The sequence below is a fragment of the Hordeum vulgare genome, chromosome 7H (assembly GCF_904849725.1).
Source record: "Hordeum vulgare subsp. vulgare chromosome 7H, MorexV3_pseudomolecules_assembly, whole genome shotgun sequence".
Classification (NCBI taxonomy): domain Eukaryota; kingdom Viridiplantae; phylum Streptophyta; class Magnoliopsida; order Poales; family Poaceae; genus Hordeum; species Hordeum vulgare.
The window spans coordinates 575,162,655-575,179,021 of record NC_058524.1 but is presented as its reverse complement, the minus strand read 5'-3'; positions in this window follow the sequence as shown (position 1 = coordinate 575,179,021).

The following is a 16,367-nucleotide window of genomic DNA, read 5'->3' as shown; positions in this document are numbered from 1 at the left end:
ACACGACACACTACACGTGTGGATCACATCTAACTTGGGAGGAGAAGGATGTTCTTCTCTACTTTCTTGTTGGTGTTCTGCTCTCTAGGGATAACTTCCCGTATAATTTGGAAATTGGCCAAAATTATACATTTTACATGCCACTAGTGCATAGGTTGAGATCGGATGACATTCGCCAAAATATCTTGGTAAGAGTTTCCTAATTAAGTATGCTCTACTATTGTATAAATGGTGTTGATTACATTGCTAACTAGGTTATTATTATGTTCTTCAACAGAAACTGCCACATGATGTAGTGCCTCTGTTGATGCACCCAGGTCATATGAAAATTAAAAGCCCACCGAGGGATGAATTCGATGCTCCATACTTGAGTAACCGCAAACCAAAATCAAAAAGGCTCCAAATTGAAGCATGGAGAGAAATAAAGAAGGATCACAAGCCACAAGTTGGAGACAAGTTATTCTGTTTTATGACATTATACCTAGGAGCGAGGACTAGGTCTTATGAGAGACAAGTTATTCTGGTTTATATTAACTTGACATGATCGATTAGGATGCATGCATATGATGACTATTATGATGTTTTTCTGTTTTACTTTATGTGTATCATATGATAACTTGGTATATGATTAAGATGATGATGAGTTGTTAGATGAGTACGTAAGATGATGATAACTTATATGACATGATACTCCCTCCGTCCCAAAATTCTTGTCTTATCTTTGTCTAGAAATGGATGTATCTAAATACTAAATTTGACTAGATACATTCGTATCTAAACAAATATAAGACAAGAATTTTGAGACAGGGGGGAGTACTTTATGTGTATGATGTGATGCAAATTATGCATGTCTATTATGATATGATGAAACCACTGTATAGAGCATGCACAAATATGTAGGGGGAACATAAATACGATGTGAATTAAATATTAAAAGCAGGAATGTTAGCAGTAGCGCTGGAATATAAACAGTAGCGCTGGCTTAGCAGTAGCGCTCTATTTATTCCAGCGCTACTCCTAACGTAGATACCAGTAGCGTTTTCAATAACGTGCTACTGCTAAGAGTTAGTTGTAGCGCGTTAGCAGTAGCGTTGGCCCGAGTGCTATTAGTAAGGGTAAAATTAGCGCTACTACTAGGGTTTTCCCTGATAGTGCCTCCCGCGTTCCCATAAAGAGATCTGGGGAGCAAAAACGGGCGTGCGATGTAAGAAAAAAGAAAAAAGCCCGAATCAACACCAAGAAAGCAAAACAAGTCACGAAGGACTCACTGTGGAGGAGAATGTCGACTTCGGCCGCCTCTTCATCCAGCTCGCGATCCCGGGTCGCAAATGCGTGGACCCGGCTGTCGAGCTCGGCCCGCGGAACCAGCGCCGCCTCGACCTCCTGTGTCAGCCGGTTGTCCTTGTCCTTCAAGGCCACAACATAGGATGGGTACCGTTGCGTTAACTCCTCACGGTGGACGGAGTCCAGTCGCTCCAGCTCTGCGCTATGGGCCGCTTCCTTCGGCGACATGGCCTTGCGGTGGGCAGCGTCCTGCCGCTCCAACTCCGCCCGCTGGTCCGCCTCGCGATCTTTCTTCTCCTCCTGGAGAAGCTCCACCTCCTGGCGCAGCCGGGTGCCCTCCTCTCGCAGGGCATCCAGCTCCTGGACAGCTTGAGCGAGCTGGTCCCAAAGATTGACCGACCGGCCCTCCGCCTCCCTGTGCCGGCTCAATAGGGCGTTGTGAGCAAGCACCCGGCGGTCGTGATACTCCTACAACGGAAAAAGAAAAGAGTTAGCCGCGAGTAAGACTCGACCCAGCTGATTCCCAGCCGGCCCGACTCTCCGGGGCTACACCAAGTGGGTGCGCTCGTGCACCCTCACTCGAAGAAGAAGAAACAACTACCCGCGAGTAAGACTCAACCCGACTGATTCCGAGACGGTCTGACTCTCAGGGACTACACCCAGTGGGTGTGCTGGCACGCCCCCACTGAAGTAAAGAAAGAAGAAAAAAATCCCAAAGAAGACGCAAGGGGACAAAAAACTTACCCCAAGTGACTGCTCGAGGCGGAGCAGCTCGTCCCGTGCCGCCTGGGCCGCCTGCGCCACATGATTGCGGCATTGGGCGAACCCTGCGATCAGCGTGGGGACCCCGTTCACTCGGGCGCCGGGGGATCCTCCTCGAGGGTTCGCGCCGGCTGCGCCCCAGGTCTCCAACGGTTCATGAATTTATAAAATATTCATATTTTAAAAAATGTTCACCGATTCAAAAATAAAAGTCCGTGTCTACATAAAAATGTATATGAATTTTTAAAAAATATTCAAAGCAAGGTTTGAGAATTTACAAAAAAAACCTCTTAAAAATGTTCATTGATTCAAAAAACAATCATGAATCCAAAAAATGTTCGTCACAAACAAAAAATGTTTCTGAATTTGATAAGTTGTTCCCAAATTTCAAGAAATGTATGCCTATACATAAAAACTTGTTGATGAGTTCCAAAACAAAACATATGCAATTTTAAAAAATGTTTGTGAATTCAAAAAGTTCTCATGTATTTAGAAAATATTTCCAACTTCAATAATATGGTGAATTGTTTTTCAATTTGATGAACACATTTTAAATTCAAAAACTGTTCATCCAAAATTGTAAAAATCTTTACATATTTAAAAACAAATCATTAATTTCGCAATTTAAAAAATTCTCTGCATAGTGGGTGAAGGGGGTGGGGGGGGGGGGGGGGAGGGAGGGTGGTGGTACGCATGGGCCCCATACGGAATCGGCCTAGGCCTAAGCTGACGCAATTTCAGAAATTCCGTACGTAATGGATTGTTATGCATGTGCTTGTTTGTGAGATACAAAAAAGATAAATACATGTTGAAGGAAAATCATCGAAAAAACAAACATTATTTTAAATTCCTGATCATTTTTTGAAACAGAGGAATATTTTGAATTGCTTAACAAAATTTGAAATTTAGAACAAGTATGTATAACTAAGAATAATTTGAAAACACTAAAACAATGCAAATATTATTGCGTGCATGAACAAAAATTTGGAAATGGAAACAATTTTGAAAAATTATAACATTTTATTAAACTGTGACCAATTTTTTAAACTTCAAACTATTTTTGAAAGATGTGATTCGTTACAAAATTGTGAACTAATTTTGAAAGCGCTAAATTTTTTAAGCATTATTTTAATTTGTAAAAATAAAATAAAAAGAATATTAAGAAAAAAAGAAAAAAAAGGTATGGGTCAAAAGTGAAAACCATGTGCATCTTATTAGTAGAAAATACTACTGATTTCCGAAAAAGCAAATACTATTGCCCAGCTTAATTCGCTAGCACGCGTCCTTGTACAAAAAATGTCTGGACCTGCTACATCGGAAAAGACAATGCAATTTATACATTTTTTTTGCAAATCTAGTTTATATAATGGGCGATCCATCCATTGTTTCTGTGGTAAAAAGAAGGCCCTTAGTGTGGTGCTTGCGTGTGCAAAGTTCGGCCAATGGTCGCATGTGTAAGAATGTAAATGATTAAACGAATGATCTCTTGCTTTTATTGATTTGAGAATCACATATTTATACAAGGATTTGGGATACATCAAAGAGGTGTCTATACAAAGAGGCGTATGTATGAACGGATGCGTCCGTATGAGGCTTGGACACTAATAACTGACTAATGGTAGTCTAATGATGGTTCGCTAATGACCGTCCATTTTGTTGGTTCGTAACACTCTTCCTTGTACAACGTCGATTTCTTGATTAATCCATTATTGAAAGCTCCTTGTATATTCATCATTCAACTCTTGAGATTCTCCTTCAAAACCCCGTGGAAAAAATATGAGGAGAAATGTATAGATATGTTGTTAAAACTTCTTTAAACCGAGTGGGAAAATGATAAGGAAAAAATGATGCAACATATAGTGATTATTGTCTCTTGATAACTCGTATGAGAAAAACCTTCAAAGAAGGAGAAAATTATTAGTGAGTTTAGAGAACAATAAATATGCTTTAGTTACTTTCCTTTAAAAACATTCATAGGAAAAATAGAAAGTATAGCATATGATCTTTATGAAGATATTGCCTCATTAAAAACATCATGAGAGAAAATTTCAAAGAAACTCATAATGAAAAAAGTGCAATGAGATGTGCCATGAAAACCTCCTTTAAAACCTAGTAGGAAAAATATAAAGAAAAATATGATATGGCATGCATCAACGCTTGTATTTAATTGTTTCGTTAAAAACCTTTTATGAGAAACCTGTTGGAAAAACTCATAAAGGAAAAGAGTACAATATTCATTAGCTAATGATAATTAAAGGGTTATATTTTGAGGAGATTTCTTCCCTTGAACTTTGCAAATCTCGAAGTCGTCTCATACCAATTCCATGAATGCATTTCTGGAACGTTGAATTTGGTAAAGACTTTGTGAACAAATCTGCGAGATTATCAGATGATTTAGTTTGCAAAATATCAATTCCTCCATTTTTCTGTAATGCATGAGGATAGAACAACTTAGGAGAAATGTGTTTTGTGACATTACTTTTTATATAACCCATTTGCATTTGAGCAGCACAAGTTGCATCATCTTCATAAATAATAGTTGGTGATCCCAATGAACCAATACCACATGTAGTTTGAATGTGGTTAATCATCATGCGAAGCCATACACATTCTTTTGATGCAAGAGTCTGTTTTGTTGACTTTCATGAAAAAGCAGTTCCACCATACAAGAATACGTAATCTGTCTGTGACCTGACATTGTGAAGATCAGATAGATAGCTAGCGTAAGTATATCCTACCATAGTCATATCTTCGTTTTTCTGATAGAATAAGCCAAGATCTTTTGTGCCATGTAAATATCTAAAGATATTCTTTACTCCCGTCCAATGACGTTTTGTGTGAGCAGCGCTATGTCTAGCTAGTAAATTTACCGCAAATGCAATATCAGGCCTGGTGCAATTTGCAAGGTACATTAGCGCATCAATGGCACTGAGATACGGGAACTCAGGTCCTAATATCTCTTCGTCGTCATCCCGAGGTCTAAAAGGATCTTTACTCATATCAAGGGATCTGACAACCATGGGTGTTTTGGTTGGATATGATTTATCCATATTAAAATTTTCCAAAACCTTTTGAATATAAGCAGGTTGGTATACTAAAATTCCTGAGGGGAGGTGCTCAAGCTGTAAGCCTAAGCATAATTTGGTCTTTCCCAAATCTTTCATCTCAAATTCCGCCATTAGATGATTGCGTGCTTCTTTTATATGAGGTGTACTCCCAATGATATTGAAGTCATCAACGTACACTGAGATGATGCAAAATCCATTTGAGGACTTCTTTATAAATACACAAGGGCAATCATTATTATTTGAGTAGCCTTTCTGAATAAGGAACTCACTCAGTTGGTTATACCACATTCTACCCGATTGTTTTAAGCCATACAGTGACTTTTGTAATTTTACACAATATGTGTTGCGATTTTCTTTTGGATTCGGCATTTTAAGTCCTTCAGGGAGTTTCATATATATGTCCGATTTTGAGTGACCCATATAAGTATGCTGACACTACATCCATCAACTGCATAGATGAATTCATTTTTTCTACCAAAGATATTAAGTATCTAAACGTTATTCCACTCATAACAGGAGAGTATGTATCATCCTAATCGATGTCGGGTCTCTGCGTGAACCCTTGTGCTACAAGCCTCGCTTTGTATCTCACCACCTCATTCTTTTCATTCCTTTTTCGAACAAAAACCCATTTTGCTACCACAGGGAAAACATTTTGAGGAGTGGGTATTACTGAGGAAAACACCTCTCTTTGGTTGAGCGAGTACAGTTCTGCCTTAATTGCTTCCTTCCATTTAGGCCAATCAGGACGCTTGAGGCACTCCGTGACGGTCTTTGGTTCTGGATCCAGTTGAAGGGTTTCAGGAATTTCAGAGGCAAAATATATGTCGACAATTGTAGTCTCTCTATTATATGATTCTCCTGATTCTATATAGTTTATGGAAATTTCTTTTATACCTTCAGACTCTATGTGATTTCCCATAACAATAGGGTCATGGTGTTCCGATGTCCTAGCTATTATGTTTGTATGCGCATTTATGTTGGGTTTAAGATGTTGAGCATGTGGTTGGTGTCCTTTAACTTGAGGTTGAATTGCATTTACTGGTAGAGGATTTGGTTTCCTCTGTTTCCGCGAAGGTTTTTGAGAAGCTATATTCCGGCTAACCAGATTTCTCCCCCTCTTACTCTCATTTGGGGTTTGAGTGGTTTTAGTTGTGTGACGCCCTCGATTTAATCGTACGTTAATCATACACGCAAATGCATACGATCAAACTCAAGGACTCACGGGAAGATATCACAACACAACTCTAGACACACAAAAACATACAAGCTTCATATTACAAGCCAGGGGCCTCGAGGGCTAGAATACAGAAGCTCAATAAACACACGAGTCAGCGGAAGCAACAATATCTGATTACAAACATAAAACATGGGGTGCCTTAAAGAAGGCTAGCACAAAAGATACAACGATCGAACGAGGCGAGGCCTCCTGCCTGGGAGCCTCCTAACTACTCCTCATCTTCAACAACCTCCACGAAGAAGTCACCATCGGGGTGGCAGGCGTCGGCAGGGAACTACATCTCCTGGGCTCCATCATCTGGTCGCAGCAACGGATCAAGGGAACAAAGGGGAAGCAAAGCATCGGTGAGTACTCATCCAAAGTACTCACAAGACTTACATCAGAACTATGCTAAGTATTCATCAGTGTCAAAGAAGGGGTTTATATGTGGACTGACTCCAGCAATGCGAGAATAGAGAGAAGGCCTAGTCCTATCAAAGACTAGCATCTTCAGGGGGTCTTGCAGCAATAGACGAGAGCAGAGCAAGGTAACACAAATATTATAGTCATATTGTTGCAACAATATTAATATAAGGTCACGCCCAGAGATCCTTCCTCAACTCCCTACGAGGAAGCAATCCCGGGGCAACTAATTCCAGTTAAGTGACAGTTGTAGTTGTATAAGATCAGGGCACAACTCCAAGTCGTCCTGTAACCGTGGACACGGCTATCCGAATATTTAATTTTTCATCCCTGCACGGGTGCACCAAGTTTCCCATCACGCTCGATAACACTCTGGCCGGACACAATTTTCTAGGTCATGCCCGGCCTCGGAATATCGACACGTCGCAGCCCCACCTAAGCTCAGCAGAGAGGCCAGCCTGCCGGTCTAACTCCTAAGCACAAAGGGGTCGTGGGCCCACTTGCCCTCTGCGCTCCTGCACGATGCTAGGGCGGCCGATGTCATTCCTAGCACCCCTTAATACAAGAGCGATGCATCTCGGGACCACTCGGGCGCTCGCCGCTACATCGCTGACGTCTGAAGAGCTTCGGCTGATACCGCGACGTCGAGTACCCATAATTCTTCCCGCATAGCCGGTTAGTGCGAAAAGGTCTCCGACCAACCCAGATCAAATACCCAAATCCATTATCATTTTAATTAGCTCATCGACACAAACACGCGGGAATCCACCATCAAAGATCCTAGTAACATGGTCGAGTAACTGTGTGGTTGTAACATCGGGGGGAATCCAAGGTATCACCCTCGCTGGATTCCAAACGATGTAACCATCAAGGTGGACTTAGAGGAATCACCCTGGAGGGCCCCACACTTGAGGGGTTGCACGAAGAGGCATCGTCGAAAATGGTGAAAGAGGAATCACCCTCGATAACCATGACCGACTAGCTGTACTACAAAGATATCATCAGGAGTACTTCGCGAGGTGTCATCCTCGGTACTCGATAGTATCTTTGTAGCGTCGTACAACTAAGGGGGTGTGAGTGTTGTGTCGGGTCTCGCTCGTTGATCAGGGATCGAGACTTGAAAAGAAAGCGGGGCATTTGGACTATGGGGTCAGGGGGAAGACTGCTCCGCCTATACTAAACAGTTTAGTTCATCAAAATTAGGCTATGTATCAGATATAGGAGCTAACTACAACTATAGCAAAATTCTAATGCAAGCATGAGGAAAAAAAGAATAGGCGATGTAGGAATGATCAAGGGGGGGGGGGGGGTTTGCTTGCCTTGTTGCTATGCGGCAAAGGGCTGGTCGGCATGGTCGTAGATGTACCCGGCAGCAGCGTCAATCTCGGGGTCTACCGGTAAGAAGAGGGCGAGAAACAATAAATAATAACAATAGGTGCAACACTAAGCATGACATGGCAATATGCAGGCTAGGCATGAGCTAACGATGTAACATCCGTCATAGACGGGTCGGAAAAATATCAGATGATATTTCCCGGGTCTTTGGCTACTACGGGTCAGACTGAAAACGATGGAAAAGTTCCACATATGCTATGTTAGGGACGCGTGACACACGAATGGCCCGCGTATCCACGCTTCGCCTCGTTTTGTCCATCAACTTTCATGTTGAAATTATTTTGATCTGACTTACGGTTTATTTAATATTAATTTTTGAAGTTTTATTCAATAATTAGGAATTAAAAACAGATTTAATTAATTATTTAAATACTATTATGACATCAGTATGATGTCATGCTGACATCAGCAGTTGACTGGTCAACTGACCAATGGGTCCTACGTGTCATTGACACAATTTTTTTGTTAGGTTTAATTATTAATTAATCATATTAATTTAGTGGGGACCCACGTGTCATATGCTATTAGGATAAATACTTATCCATATTAACAGATTTACTTAATTATCTATTTAGTTAATTAACTAATTAATTAAACAATATATATAATTAATTAATTATTTATTTTATTAATAAAACACATATATATTTTTAATAATTACTTTTTACTATTATATTAAGTCCTAATTATTCAAAACATTATTTACTGTTTAAATAACTGATGAGTCCAATTAGTTAAATTATTAATATTAATTAATTATAAAACTATTTCTATTTATCTTAATTCTTGTCTTTAGGGCGTGGACCCCGCATGTCATTGGAACAACGAGTACACAAAAAACTACACGTACACACACTCGGTGCACACATATATATACTTACATACATACATCCATTTTGACATACATGCATACATATTTAGGTTCGTACATACATATCCTCGCACATACATACACCTTCACATATACGTAAACGCATATATATCCATGTATACATACATAGGACTATACATATATTTCTTTTTTTCTTTTTATTTTCTTTTCTTTCTCTTTGTTAACTCTCTTTGCTCACACACATCTCTCAACAGAGAGGGAGAGGAGGCAACCTCCACCTCCTCCTACAAGACCTCGATGGTGCCAGAACGCGGCGGTGTTTGCCGGAACGGAACCGGAACGGGGGTAAGGAGGAGAGGGCGGCCGGGGCCCGGAGCTCACCGGCGTTGCCGGGGATCGGGGCGGCGAGGCTCGGGGAAGCCGGTTGGGGAAGGGTGAGGAAGCCGATGGGGACGTCGGAGCCGGCGAGGAGGAGCCCCAGGTGGAGGCGCGGCGGATCCGACGGGGGCTTCAGTCGGTGTGGATCCGGCACGGGGCTGGTGCGGCGTCGAGGTGGAGAAGGGACGGCGGGGTAGTCCGGGTGTGAGGTGGCCGACGCTAAGGTGGTGAGGGGAGGCGTCGGCGCGACGGGAGGAGGCTCAGTCGGCGGGGTAGCGTGAGGCGGCGTCGGCGGTGCAGAGGGGGGGCGGCGGCGGCTGATACGTCTCAAACGTATCTATAATTTTTTATGGTTTCACGCTGTTATCTTGTCTTCTTAGTATGTTTTATGTATCTTTTTATATCTTTTTTGGGGACTAACTTATTGATTCAGTGCCAAGTGCCAGTTCCTGTTTTTCCGTGTTTTTGACTCTTTTCAGATCTGATTTTGGAACGGAGTCCAAACGGAATAAAATCCCTGAAATGATTTTTTCCCGAACGAAAGAAGACCACGGAGCCTTTGGGCCAAGCCAGGTGGGCCCCACGGAGCCCACAAGCTTGCACCACGCCACTAGGGGGGATGCGGCGGTGGGCAAGCTTGTGGCTTCCCTGGCCACCTCCTGACCTAGGTCTTGCGCCTATATATTCCCAAATATTCCGCAAAAAATCAGGGGAGCCTCGAAAATACTTTTCCGCCGCCGCAAGCTTCCGTTTGTGTGAGATCTCATCTGGAGGCCCTTCCCGACGCCCTGCCGGAGGGGACTTTGGAGGTGGAGGGCTTCTTCATCATCATCATCGCCCCTCCAATGACTCGTGAGTAGTTCACTTCAGACCTACGGGTCCGTAGTTAGTAGCTAGATGGCTTCTTCTCTCTCTTGGATCTTCAATACAAAGTTCTCCATGATCTTCATGGAGATCTATCCGATGTAATCTTCTTTGGTGGTGTGTTTGTCGAGATCCGATAAATTGTGGACTTGTGATCAGATTATCTATGATATATATTTGAGTCTTTGCTAATTTCTTATATGCATGATTTGATATCCTTGTAAGTCTCTCCGAGTCTTGGGTTTTGTCTGGCCAACTAGATCTATGATTCTTGCAATGGGAGAAGTGCTTGGTTTTGGGTTCTGCCATGTGGTGACCTTTCCCAGTGACAGTAGGGGCAGCAAGGCACATATCAAGAAGTTGCCATGAAGGGTAAAAGATGGGGGTTTTATCATTGGTTTAAGATTATCCCTCTACATCATGTCATCTTGCTTAAGGCGTTACTCTGTTCTTATGGACTTAATACACTAGATGCATGCTGGATAGCGGTCGACGTGTGGAGTGATAGTAGTAGATGCAGACAGTATCGGTCTACTTGTTTCGGACGTGATGCCTATAGAAATAATCATTGCATAGATATCGTCACGAATCTGCACAGTTCTATCAATTGCTCGGCAGTAATTTCTTCACCCACCGTCTACTTGCTTTCATGAGAGAAGCTACTAGTAAATACTACGGCCCCCGGGTCTATTCACATCCATCGTTTACATCTCCGCTTTTACTTTGCTTTGTTACTTTGTTGCTTTCAGTTCTCACTTGGCAAACAATCTATAAGGGATTGACAACCCCTTCATAGCGTTGGGTGCAAGCTTTTGTGTTCGTGCAGGATTTTGAGATACTCTTCCGCCGGATTGATACCTTGGTTCTCAAACTGAGGGAAATACTTACCACCGCTACGCTACATCACCCTTTCCGCTTCGAGGGAACACCAACGAAAGGCTCCAAGGCCATGGGGGAAATCCTTTGCATACTTGCCTAGGAAGTCCCTTAAGGCGTAGCCGCAGCAGAAAGATCAAGCCAAGTATTCTCCCGTTGACGTGCCTATTTCTGGCGCCATTGCCAGGGATACCCAGCAAACGTCAGAAGTATTTCTGGCGCCATTGGAAGGTCTTTTGTTGCAGTAGCAGAAGTATTTCTGGCGCCGTTGCCGGGGAGGAGAAATCAAGATCTATCCAAGTAGGTCTCACAAACTCTTCTCTTGCATTTACTTTTTTGCGAGTTGCCTCTCGTTTTCCTCTCCCCCACTTCACATTTGCCGTTTTCACTCGCCTTTCTCCTTCGCCGTTTTCTTTTGCCTTTGCCGTTTCCCTTTGCCGGTTTTCTCGCTTGCTTGTGTGCTTGTTTGTTTGTTGAAGTCATCATGGCTGAAAACACCAAACTTTGCGACTTCTCGAGCACTAATAATAATGATTTTATTAGTACTCCGATTGCTCCCGCCACTAGTGCGGAATCGTATGAAATCAACGCAGCTTTGCTGAATCTTGTTATGAAAGAGCAATTCTCTGGCCTTCCTAGTGAAGATGCCGCATCCCATGTCAATACCTTCATTGAGTTTTGTGATATGCAAAAGAAAAGAGATGTGGATAATGACGTGATTAAGTTGAGACTTTTTCCTTTCTCGTTGCGAGATCGCGCAAAAACTTGGTTTTCTTCTTTGCCTAAAAATAGTATCGATTCTTGGGATAGGTGCAAAGTGTTGGAAATATGCCCTAGAGGCAATAATAAAATGGTTATTATCATATTTCCTTGTTCATGATAATCGTCTATTGTTCATGCTATAATTGTATTAACAGGAAACAGTAATACATGTGTGAATAAATAGATCACAATGTGTCCCTAGCAAGCCTCTAGTTGGCTAGCTCGTTAGTCAATAGATGATCATGGTTTCCTGGTCATGGGCATTAGATTTCATTGATAACGGGATCACATCATTGGGAGAATGATGTGATGGACAAGACCCAATCCTAAGCGTAGCACTAGATCGTATTGTTCGTATGCTAAAGCTTTTCCAATGTCAAGTATCTTTTCCTTCGATCATGAGATTGTGCAACTCCCGGATACCGTAGGAGTGCTTTGGGTGTATCAAACGTCACAACGTAACTGGGTGACTATAAAGGTGCACTACGGGTACCTCTGAAAGTGTCTGTTGGGTTGGTACAAGTCGAGATCGGGATTTGTCACTCCGTGTGACGGAGAGGTATCTGTGGGCCCACTCGGTAGAACATCATCATGAGCTCAATGTGACTAAGGAGTTAGTCACACGATGACGTGCTACGGAACGAGTAAAGAGACTTACCGGTAACGAGATTGAACAAGGTATAGGTATACCGACGATCGAATGTCGGACAAGTTCTATACCGACACACAAAGGGAATTGTATACGGGATTAATTGAACCCTTGACATCGTGGTTCATCCGATGAGATCATCGTGGAGCAAGTGGGAGCCACCATGGGTATCCAGACCCCGCTGATGGTATTGGCCAGAGAGGTGTCTCGGTCATGTCTACCTGTCTCCCGAACCCGTAGGGTCTACACACTTAAGGTTCGATGACGCTAGGGTTATAGGGAATTGTTATACGAGGTTATAGAAAGTTGTTAGGAGTCCCGGATGAGTTCCCAGATGTCACGAGGAGCTCCGAAATGGTCCGGAGGTAAAGATTGATATATAGGACGGATGGTTTCGGACACCGGAAGTGTTTCGGGCGTCACCGGTAACGTACCGGGACCACCGGGACCATCGGAGGTGGTCCCGGGGGTTCACCTGAAGGGGGCAACGACCCCGAGAGGCTAGATGGGCTAAGTGCGGGAGGGAACCAGCCCCTAGGTGGGTTGGTGCGCCCCCCACACTCAGCCCAAGGCGCAGGAGGTGGAGAGGGGGGAAACCCTAGGCGCTGGTGGGCCTAAGGCCCACCTAGGGGTGCGCCACCCCTCCCCGCTGCCCTGGCTACCGCACCTCCCATCTGGGGGGGGGGGGCTTCTGGCACCCCCCTCCCCTCCTCCTATATATAGTGGGCACTTTTGGGCTTTTGGAGACACAATTTTCCCTCTCCCTCGGCGCAGCCCTGCCCTTCTTTCTCCTCCTCTCTGCCGGTGCTTGGCGAAGCCCTGCCAGGAGACCTCGTCTCTCCATCGACACCACGCCGTCGTGCTGCTGGAGTTCTTCCCCAACCTCTCCCTCCTCCTTGCTGGATCAAGGTGCGGGAGACGTCACCGGGTTGCACGTGTGTTGAACGCGGAGGTGCCGTAGTTTGGCACTAGATCGAAATCACACCGTGATCTGAATCGCCACGAGTACGACTCCATCAACCACGTTCTAGTAACGCTTCCGCTTAGCGATCTTCAAAGGTATGAAGATGCACTCACCCCTCTCTCATTGCTGGTCTCTCCATAGGAAGATCTGAATATGCGTAGGAATTTTTTTGAATTTATGCTACGTTACCCAACACAAAGATGCTTACATATCCAAGTATTTTCCACCGGCTAAGATCATCTCCTTACGTAACAATATCATGAATTTCAAGCAACTTGATCATGAACACGTTGCACAATCTTGGGAGAGGATGAAGCTTATGATTAGAAATTGTCCCGCTCATGGCTTGAGTTTGTGGATGATTATACAAATCTTTTACGCTAGCTTGAATTTCGCTTCTCGCAATATCTTGGACTCCGCCTCAGGTGGAATGTTCATGGAAATCACGTTAGGAGACGCTACAAAACTCCTAGACAATATCATGACCAACTACTCTGAGTGGCACACTGAACGGTCGCCTGCTAGCAAAAAGGTGCACTGTAAGTGCATCTAGTGCCCCTTAGTGATTTTGGTGGTTTGAAGACTTATAGGTCAAGTATCTAATGTGTTTGTGAGTGTACACAAGATCTATAAGTCATTGAGGAGTTTGAGATATTTGAAGAATATCGACCCCTAAAAATGTATGCCTTCAGTTGAAGAAAATGGTCTGAAGCTGAAGAAATGAATCGCGAGGAATCTGCGATAAAATTAATATTCCTCATGAAGATACTGATATTGAGAAGTCTGGTGTGTCCTGAAGAAAATCACTCTGAAGGTTGAAGAAAATGGTCTGAAGCTGAAGAAATGAATCGCGAGGAATCTGCGATAAAATTAATATTCCTCATGAAGATACTGATATTGAGAAGTCTGGTGTGTCCTGAAGAAAATCACTCTGAAGAATTTGAAGCATGAAGATTTACACTTTCTGTTTTACTTTCTTCGCATTTGAGTAATAGGAACACCGTACTGTTAAAGGGGGTCGAAGTTACACTATGGAATGAATTTCCTCATGATGCTCAACCCAAGCCTAATCCTACCAAAAGCCTCAAATGAGGAATACGAGGGACATGAGGACTCTCACAGTTGAGGGTTCCGACCGTTTTGATAGCCACGCCAAGTCACTGGTCTTATCCACTCCAACGGTCATATTACTTAAGGGCATTAGTGTCAAATCATGTCGGGATGCTCCCAGGCTATAAATAGACACCCCCCACAACCACTAGCTGGTTGGCTGCTCTGTTAGAAACTGACACTTGTCATAAGAGCAACCCAATTCCTCAGAGCCTTCAAGAGTAATTCATCAGTGAGGAAATACACCATACACCGAAACCACAAACCAAACCTAGTGATTGAGCATCACTGAAGAAGTTGTTCCTGTGTGGGACTGAAGCCTTTTACCTTTGAGGACTGTGCATCCTCGAGACGGTTAGGCGTCATGGTCTAGAGCTTTCCAGCAGTCAATTGTGGATCGCCGGGTGACCAAGTTTGTGAGGGTTTGGAAGTTTGCCCTGAAGACTTACCACGAGTGTTGGACGAGGGCTGTGTGTCCTTGTTGGAAATATGCCCTAGAGGCAATAATAAATTAGTTATTATTATATTTCTTAGTTCATGATAATCGTTTATTATCCATGCTATAATTGTATTGATTGGAAACACAATACTTGTGTGGATACATAGACAAAACACTGTCCCTAGTAAGCCTCTAGTTGACTAGCTCGTTGTTCAAAGATGGTCAAGGTTTCCTGGCCATAGGCAAGTGTTGTCACTTGATAACAGGATCACATCATTAGGAGAATCATGTGATGGACTAGACCCAAACTAATAGACGTAGCATGTTGATCGTGTCATTTTGTTGCTACTGTTTTCTGCGTGTCAAGTATTTGTTCCTATGACCATGAGATCATATAACTCACGAACACCGAAGGAATGCTTTGTGTGTATCAAACGTCGCAACGTAACTGGGTGACTATAAAGATGCTCTACAGGTATCTCCGAAGGTGTTCGTTGAGTTAGTATGGATCAAGACTGGGATTTGTCACTCCGTATGACGGGGAGGTATCTCGGGGCCCACTCGGTAATACAACATCACACACAAGCCTTGCAAGCAATGTAACTTAGTGTAAGTTGCGGGATCTTGTATTACGGAACGAGTAAAGAGACTTGCCGGTGAACGAGATTGAAATAGGTATGCGGATACTGACGATCGAATCTCGGGCAAGTAACATACCGAAGGACAAAGGGAATGACATACGGGATTACACGAATCCTTGACACTGAGGTTCAAACGATAAGATCTTCGTAGAATGTGTAGGATCCAATATGGGCATCCAGGTCCCGCTATTGGATATTGACCGAGGAGTCTCTCGGGTCATGTCTACATAGTTCTCGAACCCGCAGGGTCTGCACACTTAAGGTTCGACGTTGTTTTATGCGTATTTGAGTTATATGGTTGGTTACCGAATGTTGTTCGGAGTCCCGGATGAGATCACGGACGTCACGAGGGTTTCCGGAATGGTCCGGAAACGAAGATTGATATATAGGATGACCTCATTTGGTTACCGGAAGGTTTTCGTGCATTACCGGAAAAGTTTCGGGCTCATCGGTAGTGTACCGGGAGTGCCGGGAGGGGTGCCGGGGACCATCGGGAGGGGTGTCACGCCCCAAGGGGTCTCATGGGCTATGGGAAGAGATAAACCAGCCCCTAGTGGGCTGGAATAAGTTCCCACTAAGGCCCATAAGGTTTGAGAAGGAAAAAACACAAGGTGGAAAGAGTTTCCAAGTGGGAAGGTGGAATCCTACTCCAAGTAGGATTGGAGTAGGACTCCTCCACCTCCAATTTCGGCCAAACCTTT